This window comes from Sminthopsis crassicaudata, chromosome 3, assembly GCF_048593235.1.
Source record: "Sminthopsis crassicaudata isolate SCR6 chromosome 3, ASM4859323v1, whole genome shotgun sequence".
NCBI lineage: Eukaryota > Metazoa > Chordata > Mammalia > Dasyuromorphia > Dasyuridae > Sminthopsis > Sminthopsis crassicaudata.
In genome coordinates this window covers 439,242,611-439,257,506 of record NC_133619.1, presented here as the reverse complement: position 1 = coordinate 439,257,506, position 14,896 = coordinate 439,242,611, and positions in this window count along the sequence as shown.

Here is a 14,896-nt window from a genome sequence, read left to right as displayed (position 1 = left end):
TATCCCAGAGTCCATTCTCTCAGACTCAATGCTGCCCTTCTTTTATCCTCCCAGAGAATGGGAGTGGGATAACGCAAGGGCTTCTGGGAAACATTACTTCAACCAATGAGCTTGCTCCTCCTAGAATTCCTAAGGTGTAAACTCCCTTTAAAGGTCCGAACCAAAGGTCTGAGCCAGAGAACTGTCAAGTCAACCTGAATTCTCACCTTGTCACTGTCCAGACAACTTGAGTTTTCACCTTGTCACTGTCCAGACAACCTGAGTTATCACCTGGTAATCCTAACATTCCCTATAGACCTTTCTGTCCATTACCATCCCCTCCTGTATACTCTCTCCTTACTGTGTTTTTGTGCCATTTTCTCCTATTTCTTTTCTTACCTGTCTGACCAATCTTTCTCATTTTCCTTGGCTTATTCCTCATTCAAGTCATACCCACTAATTATGTGTGACCTAAGGCTCTGCCTTCTTTTTCTTCTCTCTACATTTTTTCTCTTGGTGGGCTCTCAATGGTTCTACAGGTTCAGTGACCATTCTCTGTGCTTGTGATTCTGAAACCTATATATCTGATCTTTTTCTTTCTCCTCATTCCATTCCAGTTCTATCATATATTGCCTATTGGACATTCCAAAATTGATTTTCCACAAAGATTCTCAAGCTTGACATATCTAAAACAGAATTCATGAATCTTTCTTTCCATACATGCATGTTCTCTAAATTTCCTTATTTCTATGAAGGTCCCTGTCATCCATACCATCATTCAGGTTCATTTCTTGTGTCACCCTCACCTCCTCATTTTTATTCATCCCACATATCCAGCCAGTTGCATGAACTTATTGTTTTTAGCTCTACAACATCTCCCACAAATTTTACCTCATCATCGTTCACTTAGACTCCATCACTTGTCACCTGAACTAGTGTCATAACCTCCTGTTTAGCCTTCCTATCTCAAGCCTTTTTCCACTCCAATCTGTCCTTCACACAACCATCAGAGTTATTTTCACAAGGCACAAGGTAGGTTAACCCCCACTCTCAAATTCCAGTGGCTCCTTTTTAGCTCGAGGGTCAAATATAAATTCCTCTGTTTGGCATTTAAATCTCTTTACAACTTGCTCTCTTCTTACATTAGTCTTCTTACACATTAATGTAATTACCCCCACCTTCTTTGATTCAGCTGCATTTTGCCAACTTGTGGTTCTGTACACAAGATGCTTGATCTTCCATTTCTGTGTCTTTGTTTTCTCTGTTCCTTATTCCTGGAATGTCTTTTCTTCACACCTTCAGGAAGTACTAGCACATGTGTATTTGTGCAATTATTTCCTTATGTCTTCCTTTCTCCCTAAGTTAGATAGAAAATGGTGGTAGTCATGATGGCACATCTATTTGCCACACAATTGTGACCAGTTTATCATATATGGTGGATGACATGTGCTTAGTCAACCCTCATCAAGTGCCCCATCTTGGATAAATGTGGACTTAATGTAGTTGTTTAGCAAAAACATGAAATGCACAAGAAATTAAAGCAGTTGGATTTATGAGAATGATTTTGTCATTTTTTTTCTTTTTCTTCATTTTTTTCTTTCCTAATTTGTCATCTGAGATGAAAAGTGCAAGATGATCCAGACATTCAAACCTAACCTGAATACTTTAAGAATAATAAGATTGCAAGAGGTCTAGAATTACTTTCTCTCTGCCACGCTACATTCCTTTCCTAACGTTCAGGTCTCATTTCCTTCAGAAAATCATAAAAGTCATTCTGCTAGACACAGATAGTCCAGAATGTTTTCATTACTATATTGTACCTGTTAGGAGAGTGATACCACTGGAGATCTTGGATACTTGGACTAGAGACAAACTGGGATAAGACTGTCAAAATCTCATCTCCCTATCAAAAAAATAAAACAACAAAATGGAACAAGTTTTTCCATACCTGAGAATCCCCCAGTCTATAAGTTTCATCCTTAAATGGGCCAGTCAGATGGCTTTGTTCAATGGCATGAATGGCATTCCTAACCATAGACCAGCTGCTTTGTAATTGGGTACTGAAGGAGAAGCTGTGGATACAGTGTGCATGTTCAGCGTAGAATGATTATTTCTACTGGAAAAACACATTTAAAGCACATGCCTTCTGATGTAGGGCATAAACACATTTGTCTTCATGTACAAAAGACTTCCAGCTTTTAATTTTTCAAATAAGTCATGATTTCACTGGGATGTGTGCTTCTTTCACTGATTAAAATTATAATTTCTCCACTCTGAGTTGATGACCTTTATGAGGTTTTGTTAAATATATGTATGTATGTATGTATATTTATGTGTATGTAGATATAAAAGAAAAATCTTCTGATGATGGGACTCTTTAAACTTAGTTGGGCTGGTTCTCAGGTAGAAATCTATTGTGGGGCTCCCATTCAAAGTGTTTTTATCTTGGTAAAACCTGCCAGATCCTGAACTCTACTTGCTTTTGAGAAGCCAGAATTGCATGCAACATGGCATCAGACCTAGTTTAAGTAGATAATCTTAAAGATGAAAGAAATAATTTTTACCAAATGTGTTGGATGTGGAATTTTCATTGTCCTTAAATCCATGCATGAGCTTTTCCAAGCAAAGAAATTCCAGGATCAGAGTTTAGACCACACTGGACACCAAAGTTCTCCCAGGATCTGGCTGTAAGGGATATAGTTTCCATTTCTGTCTGTGGTATTCATTAATTGGAAAGTCAAAGTCTGGGAAGGAAATGGACCTGGGAAGGAAATAACCTGTTGTTATGCATTGATATGCATTGCTTATTAATCAATATGCTTAGAAGTTCAAACCTTTGTTTTCTCAATTATTTCAGATTTCACCTGTCACAGGAGTAAGGACTCAGATCTTTATCTCTTTGTACAAGCCACATCCATGAAGTCCATGAGGGCTGCCTTTCAAAGATATGCTCTCCAATAAGACATGTTAATATAATGTGCAATTCATTCATTTATATATTCATTAATATAGATCCAGCATCTATATTAGCATATACGTATTAATGTCAGGCACAAATGCAGTACTTTCATATAGTTATTTGAATGATATAATTTATATTTTGAAAATGATTATTATTTATGACAACTCCTCTAAAGAATATCATTAAAGAATAAACCAAACTAGATTGGAGTGGGGAAAGAATGAAATAGAAAAGGATAACTTTTTAAATATATGAGCTCAATAACTACCAAAAATATGAGATTTCAGTACACAAAGAACAAAGAGGAATGTATATGGACCTGTGAAATTCTAATATATGTAATTTTAACATACAAATTAAATTTAATATGGTACTGACACAATTGCCTTATTTTTGTGCAAACATCATTTTATTCTATATACTTTTAAAACTGATTTTGATGATACTTTTTTTCCTTCGCCAAACAATTTAGTGCCTTAGTTCTGTCTGAAATGTAGTACCTGTTCTATTAATTATTTTCCAGGTGATTGTAGATTCCTAGATGGTAGGGACAGAGTGACAGAATTTAAAAGGACCTCATACTCCATCTCATGAAAGTCATACATACCTAACCTAAAATTCTCTTCTTCTTCTTCTTCTTCTTCTTCTTCTTCTTCTTCTTCTTCTTCTTCTTCTTCTTCTTCTTCTTCTTCTTCTTCTTCTTCTTCTTCTTCTTCTTCTTCTTCTTCTTCTTCTTCTTCTTCTTCTTCTTTCTTCTTCTTTTTAGAGGTAATCAGGGTTAAGTAATTTGCCCAGCATTATGTAACTTGTGAATGACTGAGTCTGGATTTGGATTCAGGTCCTCCTGAGAAGAAGTGAGATCAGGAGTGTTTAGGAGCCAGCTCCAAATGGGTTGTTAATTTTTCAATATGAATATTTATTTATATATCTAAAATTGCTTCAAATCAGTTTTTAATCCATTTTGTGAATGCCTAGACTAAAAATATGGAGAAAATATTAACACAGATTAACCTTAAAAGTAGGCATATATTTTTATCAAAGAGTTGGTTGGTAAACAATTACTAGCACACCCATGGCTAGGACTGACCACTGCATCAACTAGCTGCCCCAATTTTCTTTTTCAAAACTCACAAGTGGTCATCCAGCATTTCACTTGAAGATCTGAAATGAAAGAGAACTCACTTGTTCCATTAAGTTTTTCTTTACATTTAGATGAAATATGCCTTTATGATGCTTCTACACTTTGCCCTAAACAATTTTATATCCTGCACAGGTGCAGCCACAGTATGATACTTGGGCATTCTTAAAATACTAATAATAACAACAGATAAAATTTTCTGGTCAATCTACCAATCAACAAATATTTATTGAGCTTCTTCATTGTGCTAATAACTTTTACTAGGTTATTATTTTTTTTTATCACAAACTAAGGTTAAAAAACATTTTAGAGCTTAAGATAGCCAACACTTGAATGAAGATAATGAAGACATTTGAATGTGAGTGAATGAGTGAGCTAGTAAGTGCGTGAATGAAGTGATTTAGAATAACAATAGCAATTTCAATCCTAAATTTAAAGAACTGGCAGTATCACTTAGCAAAGGATGTGCTAGTAAATGTTCAACAAGTAACTCTCTGATAAAAACATATACACACTTTTAAGATTAATCTGCATTAATATTTTCTCCATATTTTTATTGTAAGCATTCAACAAAATGGATGACACACTGATTTATAACAATTTTAGATATGTAAATAAATGTTCATATTGAAAAGTCAACAATCCATTTGGAGCTGGTTCCTGCACCCTTCTGACATCATCTCTTTTCAAGTGGACTTGCTATTATTAGCACTCATATTGGCATTAAATAAATCAGATAGCAACAAGGTGGCCCCAAAATCAGATATATTGACAAAATGATAATCATAACAAATTACATTCTATGGTAACTTAAAGTTACAAAGCACAATTAACATAAGGTATATAGGCTTGAATCACAACTCCTGGACAAATTATTTTAACACATCAGTGACCTAAACATGTCTTTAACATAATAAGTTACAGGCAAATTGCTAAATATATCAATGGAGGGAATTTCCAGACTAGAAATTCTCCATACTATTGAAATTGGAAGTCTTCTTGAGGGGGAATGGAAGTAGTGCAAGGAAAGCATAGTATTTAAAGCTGAAAGATATGACAGAGTTTCTAGTTCATTTCAAGAGGAGGAAAGTGAGCCAAGGTCACAAAGCTATTAAGTAGGGGATAAATCATTATTCCAAGCTCCTTTAACACTCCCTGAATTTTCCTAAGCCTAAAATGTTCTGCAACACCTCTGAACTCATATTTATATTCTGCATCATTCATTTGACACCCACAAATGCTATCTTGGATATTAAGAATATATTTTAAGTCACTTGCTCAACTTGACTGTAAATGTGAGCTATTGTAAGCTCTTAAGGGGCATGAACTTTGTCTTAGATTTTTTTTTAATCTAGTAAAGTTCATTACACAATAAAGATGCTCAAAAATATTTGATTGACTGGCAAATTTGTTGGAAAGTTTTTCTGTTGTTATCAGTATACAAATTGGTTTTCTAATATCAGTTTTTCCTTTTGAACTATCCAGATATTTACCAGTTTCTTTCTCTTAAAATCAGAGTGACAGAGCAATTCTTGACTTGTCTTAAAAATAATAATTTCATTCTTCAGAAAGTGGAAAGAGCAATGAAGGGAATTAATCATTCTGACCAATCAAGGAAGAATTCATTAGTAAAAAAGAAATACTGGGAGTTTTGGCAGAAAGTGAATCTATCACATTAAGTTTGTGATACATAAGAAAAGTAATATCAAATATTTTATAAATTGGGGAGGGGAAGCAATTTTTTTATTTTTAGTAATGGTTTTTATTTTCAAAATACATGCAAAGATAGCTTTCAACATCCACCCTTGCAAAACCTTGTGTTTCAAATGTTTCTCCCTCCCTTCTCCCCACTCCTTGCTCTAGATAGCATGTAATCCAGTATAGTTTAAACATGTAAAATTGTTCCAAATTTCCACATTTATCTTGCTGCATAAGAAAAATCAGATCAAAAAATGAAAAAATGAGAAAGAAAAAAAAAAGCAAGCAAACAACAACAAAAAAGGTGAAAATGATATGGTATGATTCACATTCAGTTCCTATAGTACTCTTTATGGATGCAGATGGCATTCTCCATCACTAGTCTATTGGAATTGATTTGAATCACCTCACTATTAAAAAAGAGCCACGGCCATCACAGTTGACCACATAATCTTGTTGCTGCGTACAATATTCTCTTGGTTCTACTCACTTCACTTAGCATCAATTCATGAAAATCTTTCCTGCTGAAATCATCTGTTGATCATTTCTTATAGAATAATAGTATTTCATAACATTAATAGCTCATAATTTATTCAGCCATTGTCAAATTGATGGGCATCCACTCAGTTTCCAGTTTATTGCCACTACAAAAAGGGCTGTCACAAACATTTTTGCACATGTGGGTCCTTTTCCCTTTTTAATGATCTCTTTGGAATACAGATCCAGTAGAGACACTGCTGGATCAAAGGGTATGCACAATTTGACAACTTTTTAGACATAGTTCCAAATTGTTGGGAGAACAAATTTCAAAGAATGCAAGGAAAGAGACCACTAAACCATACATAGAGATCTCTATGGATCACATATTAACTTTAAAAAAACTATATGGGTTAATATATTTCTTTTTTAAAAAAAAATCAACACATTAAAATCAGATAGCAGCTTCATTTTAGTCTGATTCAGGTTACACACAGGATTGTTGTGAGCTATATGAAGTTGCCTTCACATTTGAAATCTCTGGCCTATAGTCTATAGCAGATGTTGGCCAAAGAAGATACTCTTAAGAATTCAAGTTTGACCACTAATGCATTGTTGGTGGAACTGTGAACTGATCCAATTATTCTGAAGAACAATTTGGAACTATGCCCAAAGGATTATACAACTGTGGATACCCTTTGATCCAGCAATATCACTGCTAGATCCATGTCCCAAAGCTATTTAAAAAGGGGGAGAGGATCTATTTATACAAAAATATTTATAGAAACTCTTTTTGTGGTGGCTAAGAATTAGAAATCAAAAAGATGTTCATCAAGTGGGGAATGACTAAGGAAGTTGTGATATATGTTGTAATGGAATATTATTGTTCTATAAAAATGATGAACTGACTGATTTTAAAAAAATATGGAAAGATTACTTGAATTGATGCAAAGTGAAATGAAGAGAACCAGGAGAATATTGTACACAGTGACAGCAACATTGTAAGATGATCAACTGTAAATGACTTTCCTATTCTCAGCAATATAATTATCTAAGACAATTCCAAAGATCTAATGATCAACCATATTATCTGTCCCAAGAGAAAGAATTAATATTGTTAGATTACAGATTGAAACATACTATTTTTCACTTTCTTTAATTTTTTTGTACAAAATGACTAATATGAAAATATTTTACATGATTGCACATGTATAATCTGATTGCTTACTGTCTCAGGGAGGGGGGAAGTCAAAATTTTATAACAAAAAGACAAATATTTAAAATTATTTTAACACGTAATTGGATAAAAATAAAATACACATATATTTTAAAAGAATTCAGATGGCCAATTCAACTATTCCAGTGTTGTTTTATGTCCTTTGTTCTCAAAGAGGATCGTGACATCAGGGAGATGATGTTAAGACATGCAACTGAATTAGATTTAAGTGAGGGAGAGTTGTGCAAAGTTACCACTTTCACTTTCTTCTCCCTAGTTATGTAGGTGCAATGGCAAGATAATATAGATCAGAACAACTAGAGATGGTTCTGGATAAAGTAGGAGACCTTGGTTTTTAAGCTAAGGTTTTCAACAGGTCTCAGTTAGACTGAGGTTGCATCCATTCTGTGATTGAGAATAGGTAGCAATTGAGGCAAAGATTATTCTCTTTCAACTTGTCAAAAAAAAAAAAATATATATATATATATATGAAAAAAATCTAGCTACTAAACCCCCCAAATTCTATGTGGACAGAGGGAGAAAACGGAGAAGAGAGGAAGGGAAAAAAGGGAGGAAGGGAAGGAAGGAAGGAAGGAAGGAAGGAAGGAAGGAAGGAAGGAAGGAAGGAAGGAAGGAAGGAAGGAAGGAAGGAAGGAAGGAAGGAAGGAAGGAAGGAAGGGAGGGAGGGAGGGAGGGAGGGAGGAGAAAGAAAGCAGGTAGATCCTTAACCAGTCAGACACAATGAACTGCTTTAATCTGTAGTGGAAAGAGTAGGGCAGGGGAAGCTCTTTTCCTTTAATTTTGTATTCCCCACTTAAAAAATAAAAACAAAAAAACCCCCCTCAAATTTATTATCAACAAACACAAACATTTCAACATACAAAGAACAAAAAAAGAGAACTATTTATGAGGCTATGATCTCCCATTATGTATAATTTTTTAAAATTCAATTTATTGTTATGTTAAATTTACTAAGGTATTGAATGAATTGTTCATATTCCCTTCTTAACTTGACAGGGAGTCTTTAAGCCAGGACACTTGTCAAAATTTGGAGAATTGGAAATGTAAGAAGAGATTTGGGCTACAAAGATATAAATATACAGATCTGCCCCAGTATCATTCTGATTTCATTTTGTTGTCATCACTGAAAATATGGAAATTATGATTCTGCATGGTTACAAGAGAGAAACTCTATTCTTTTCAAAAGTCTAATAATTTCATTTGGTAGCCTGTGGAGGGCAATGGTTCAAAGTATACCTAATTATGTGAGATCTTTCCATGACAATTTGAAGGCATTCTGCTCAGCGACTCTATTCTCTTCATTGGGAAGCTGTTTTCTTTCTTTCTTTTCCATTGGGTCTTCTGGCTAATACAGATTTTATAAGGTCAGTTGCTGACACGAATGCATTTTCATTTCCATCTTTATGTAACTCCATCCTGAAGCTGGACTCCCCAAGTGAAGAGAAGAATTCTATGAACTTTTTTGTGTAGACTTATTCAGAGATGTCTAAATTCAAAGGCTCCAGTTCTTCATTCTGTGGCTACCCCTGGAGCCAGGTTTCACAGTCGTTTGCTGGGTGAGGTTGTTGAGAGCCCAGCCATTCTAAGAATCTCCATCCTTGGTTCCCTGAGAAGGTATTTCTCTTTATCGATTGTCCAATTTGATAAGTGCCACCATCACATGGGCCATTGTACTTTTGATTTATGCTTCCTATTCTCTGTCTTTTGTGATGGTGGCTTTGAGTTACCTCGTTAAGTTCATTTGTTTGAATTTCTCTGATGAAAGCTTCTTGTTGAATATCAGAAATTTCTATTGTTACCTTCTTTTTTTTTCCCTCTCGCTCTCAGGATTTATCTTGATCTTGACTGCAGTTGTGAAGCTCTTCTATTAAGTCATCTGATTCCAGCCTGGAATCAGGTCAATATTACCTGAAAAGAGGCAGGCCTGTTATCTAAAGAATATAAAGCAAAGTAAACCCCTTGGGAGGCAATACTGAGGAGAGATAAGAGAACAGGATGACTTCATTCAATTCTGCAACTCCAAAATTCTCTAAATTCCCTACCACCTATCTCTCTTCCCTGGTTCATCTTTACCAAGCATTACTGATAGACCATTTGTCATTTCTGATACTCTCTGATCTCAGTGATAGAGCACTGGACCTGGAATTCAGAATAGGTACTTCAGATGTAGCCTTAGATATTTACTACCTGTGGTACCCTGAGTAAGTCATTTAACTGCCATTTGCCTCAGTTTCCTCACATGTAAAATGAGGATAATAATTAGCACTGGCTTCCAAGAATTTCTGTGAGGATCAAATGAGACAATATTTGAAAAGTTCCTGGTAAAAACCATGCAAATGTTAGCTATTATTATTATTAATTAAACTACTCCAGGAAGCAACTGACAAACCACATATGAATCCTCAAATAGAAATTACTCTGTTTGTCATTCAAAGCCCTTCATAAATTGGTCCTTTCCTACTTTTCCAGTCGTCTTATATCTCACTCCATCTTGTTTCTCCATACATTTTGCAAGATGGTATCAATGGTCCCCTTGCCGTTCTTGACACAAGTTACTCTAACTGTAGACTTCATGCATTTTTACTAGCTGTCTCCCTATCTGAAATTATTTCTTAGCTTATCTGCCTCCTGACTTACTTCAAGTTCCAGCTAAAATCCCAACTTCTCTGAGAAGTCCTTCCTGATTCCACTCAATTCCAGACCTTTTCCTTCACTGATTATCCCTAATTTATAAATCTCCAATGACATGTATATTTTGTTTGCCTATATCTTGCATTATATATCTTGTTTTCATGTTTTTCCCCCAATTAGATTATAAACTCTTAAAAGCAGGGACTTTTTCTTTTAATAACCAGTGATTAGAATATACCTGCCACACAGGTGCTTAATAAATGCTTATTGGCTGACAATAGCAGCAAAAAAACTTTAAAACAAAATAACTTTCAATTTATTCTAACACAGATAGTGTACAATTGTAGAGGGAGAAGATAGGGATGGAAATTTGTCCAAACTATGAAGGAGGAACTACCAACTCTTCCTAAATTGGAAATGATTGATTCAGAGATAAAGTGATAAAGAATGCTTATTTTTGAGAAGACTAATGTTTCATCTTGTTTGCTTTGTGACCACCAATCCCTTGACCCCAATATTCTCTCGATGTCTCCAGCCATTCTCTTTTCTCTATCTTAACCCCTGGTGAACCAATTCAACTCTACATGGTTCTCCTCTCTTGAATCCCTACCCTCCTGATTATATCATAGGTTATGCCCTGCCAAGCCTGAGTTTTGGGACACTCCCACTATATTTCACCTTCATTCCTATACTTGTGCTGCTAGGGTACTACTACTGTTGCTAGGTATTCTTACTGTACATCTCTTATTCACTGCCCTGCTCTCCACAGAGGCTCTTCTAAAATTTTTAATCCTTTCTTAAATGTTTTGTGTCTCCCCCTTACCTATTCACTCAGCTGAGATTCTTGCCTTCATATTTTATAGAAAAGTTTGGAACCATTTACTTAGATGGAACTTAGATGGAACATATTACTTAGATGCCTTCTGACGCTGTCCTCTTTTACCATTGTCTCATTTGATGAAATGACCTTACCACCTTATATCTAAGTAGCTCCTCTACTTATTTTCTCAATAGTATTTATGCAAAGATAGTTTTCAACATTTACTTTAACAAAACCTTGTGTTCCAAATTTTTCCCTCCCTCCTCTTCTTTCCCCTCCCCAAGACAGCAAGCAAGCCAATATAGGTTAAACATGTGAAATTTCTTCTAAACATATTTCTATATTTGCCATGCTGTGCAAAAAAAAGCAGATCAAAAGGGGGAAAACCATGGGAGAAAAAAAAAAAAACAACCCCCTCAAAAAAAGGTGAAAATACTATGCTCTGATCTATATTCATTCTCCAAAATTCCATCCCAAGTCTATTGGAATTGGCTTGAATCACCACATTGTTTAGAAGAGCTAACTCCATTGAAGTTGATCATCATATAATCTTGTTACTGTGTACAATGTAATCTTGATTCTGTTCATTTTACTTGGCATCAGTTCCTGTTAGTTTTTCCAGGCTTTTCTCAGATTATTCTGCTCATCATTTCATATAAAACAATAATGTTCCATTCCATTCATATACCATAACCTAGTCAGCCATTCCCCAACTGATGGGTATTTACCTGTGTATTCTTTAAGGTAGTCTCTTATATATTCAGACTGATTGTCCCATCATTCCCACTCTTAGTGATTTTTAACTTCTCCCTGTCCATTGATTTATTCTTTACTGTTTAAAAACCATAACCATGTTGCCCCCATACTTATAAAACCTTATTTGATGCTTTCATCTCCACTAACTATATCTCTTCTGTCCTTTTTTTTAGCTAAACTCCCAGAAAAGGCCACTCTCACCAATTTAATCAAATTCATCATTCTTTGTTCAGCCATTAAGGTGATTTTCCTTAAACACATATTTTATTCAATAGCATCTTCAGTAGCTTCCTTTGCCTCCAGGATCAAAAGTAAAATGCTCCTTATTTTGTCATTCAAAATTCTTCATAATTTAGGCTCCCTCCTACCTTTCTACGCTTCTTATACCTTATTCCTCACCACATACTGTTTGATACAGTGAGATGGGTATATTTGCTGTTCCATGAACATCATGTGCTATCTCTATCTCTCTTCTCTAGGCTCTCCACATTTCTGAAATACTTTCCCTCTTCATCTCCACCTACTGACTTCCTTGACCTCTGTTAAGTATCAATTAAAATCATATTTTTAAATTTTAATTTTTTTTCTGAGACAATTGGGGTTAAGTGACTTGTCCAGGGTCACACAGCTAGAAAGTGTTAAGTGTCTGAGGCCACATTTGAACTCAGGTCTTCCTGATTTCAGGGCTGATGCTCTATCCACTGCGCCCTAACTAGCTTCCCCTAAAATCCCATCTTTTAAAGGAAATCTTTCCCTCTTATTATACTGCTTTCCCTTGTTAATTATTTGCTATTTATTCAGTATATACCTTGTCTATATATTTGTTTGCATAACCTCCTCCTCATTAGATTGTAAGCTCCTTGAAGGCAGAGACTGTCTTTTGCTTCTTTTTGTATCCCCAGCACTTAGTGTCTACCTAGCATATAATAGGCACTTAATAAATATCTGTTAATTGATTCAGCTATTCCTCAATTTATGAGCACTCCTTGGTTTCCAGTTCTTTGTTACCAGAAAAAGAATCTGTTACAAATATGGTTTGTATATATGGGTCCTTTCCCATTTTCTTTGATCTCTTTGGGGGAGAGGACTAGTAGTTGTATAGCTAGGTCAAAAAGTGTGCACATGTCTTTTTTCGTTGGATCAATAAGCCAAGCATTGCAATAAGAAACTATGGAAAGGCAAGACTGTCAGAAGATAGGATAGGGTAGAACTAGGGTCTGCGTAGCTGGAAAAGTAGGCACATTGATGAAAGCAAGAATCTTTCAAAGTATAGTATAATGCAAATGAGCCACCTGAGTATACTTTGGAAAGTTTATTTTTTGTGGGTGAAAGTTGGTACAGGTGGTAATTAGCTAGCCCCTCCCAAGGTTAAGATTCAGGTAATAGAAATGAAACTTTAGGACTTTTGGGGTTTGCCTGCCTTTGTGTGCCTTCTGGAAAATCACTTATTAGGGAAGGTAAGCCTGTAATTAAGGCATTATTTAAAATAGAAGTCCATGACAGGACAGATTTCAACTTTCTTAAAAAGTCTTGTAACTACACAATTTTTAAAAACTTTTGGTGCTGTTTGTATTATGTGTTATGTTGTGCTATGATCTACTTATGACATTCAGCTTAAAAATTCATCCTTGGTTCAAGTTACAAGATACTGAGAGAGACCATGAAGTTTAGGGTTAGCCTTGTTCCCCACAAGATTGCCCTGGATCCACTCAAAAGCATTTTAAATGTTTATTAATTGTTGCAAGGCTCATCTGAAATGGAGCTCTCTAAAACTTTTCTTTTTTTAAACATGCTTATCCCAAGAAACAAGTAGGAGAAAACTGGCAATATTGGTACAGAAGGAAAAAAGACACCTCAGGCATATGGGTTGATCAAAGTTCAGAGAATTAAGAATAAAGATATGCCTTCCGAAAAGAGAACAGAAAGAAAAGTTAAGGCAGTTCATTAAAGTTCTTAAAGTTTATATAGACTTGAATTTGAGGAAAATAAAATATTTGTTAGAAAATGGGAATTCCTTCTGGGAAGTTTGTATATACAAAGTGGTGCCAAATTTTAAATTGCATATAAAATTTTATATTAGCCAATAACCATTGACTGAAAATCTACTTTATTGAAAGATGCTATGTGTGTTGGGTAACTGCTTATCTGGTCATTGCATTGCCTCTATTTCCTTGGAATTTTAGAATGAGGCAGTGTAGATTGGAGAAAGGCTCTGTGGTCTTGGCCCTAATATAATTGTTTGTTGATTTTCTCTAATTACTATGTATCTTTGTTCCATCATTTGTAATGAAAATCTGTCACTGAATTTTGTCTACTGGTATAAAACTTTATAGGAAGCACATAGAATTACAGTACAAAGCTGTACTCCTATTTGCAGATTCCTAAAAGGAAGAAACAATTCTATTTATATGTAGATTAACAGAAGAGATATTTTCATTCCTCTCCCTACTGTGTTACATTTCTGTCCATCAAATAATCTTTTAAACAGAGAAATAATTTATTATTTAAAAGGAACTCTGCCTTAATTTTTTGAAAATGAAAGTCAAAATCCATTTCTAATGTGAATAATTAAATTATACCCTAATCCAAGAGTCAGGGTTTTCATATAATGAAGCATACTTCTATTTCCATCTAGTTCATGTGTTAATTTTTTGTTAAATAAATCTTTCTGGCTCTCAAAGAGCCTAAAGATCCCTTCTCAAAATAATGTTTTTAAGTGCATAAAATGAAATGCATAAGATTACAAGGAAAACCAATTATATTGAAATATAATTATCCAAACATTACCCAAAAAAAAGTTTCAAGCATAGTAGGTAAAGAATTCCTGATTTAAGCAATGCATTTTAACAATTTTGGTTTATCTGCAAACACTGCTTATAAATTCTTGTTTTGAAGTCATTTCAACTAGAGCAGTAGATTGTTGGAAAGTCCTCCATGAACTCAAAGTGAAATGTACTGTATACAAAGTAATAGTAATGTTTTAGGATGACCGGATGTAAATGGCTTTGCTATTCTCAGCAGTACAAAGATCCAACACTACTCTGAAGGAAAAAATCTATTCATACCCAGAGAAAAAATAGATTGTGTCCGAATACAAATTGAATCATGCATATTCTCTCTCTGTCTCTCTCAACTTTATTTTTCATTTTGGAGGGTTGGGTGGGAGATGTTTTCTTTCACAACATGACTTATGGAAAT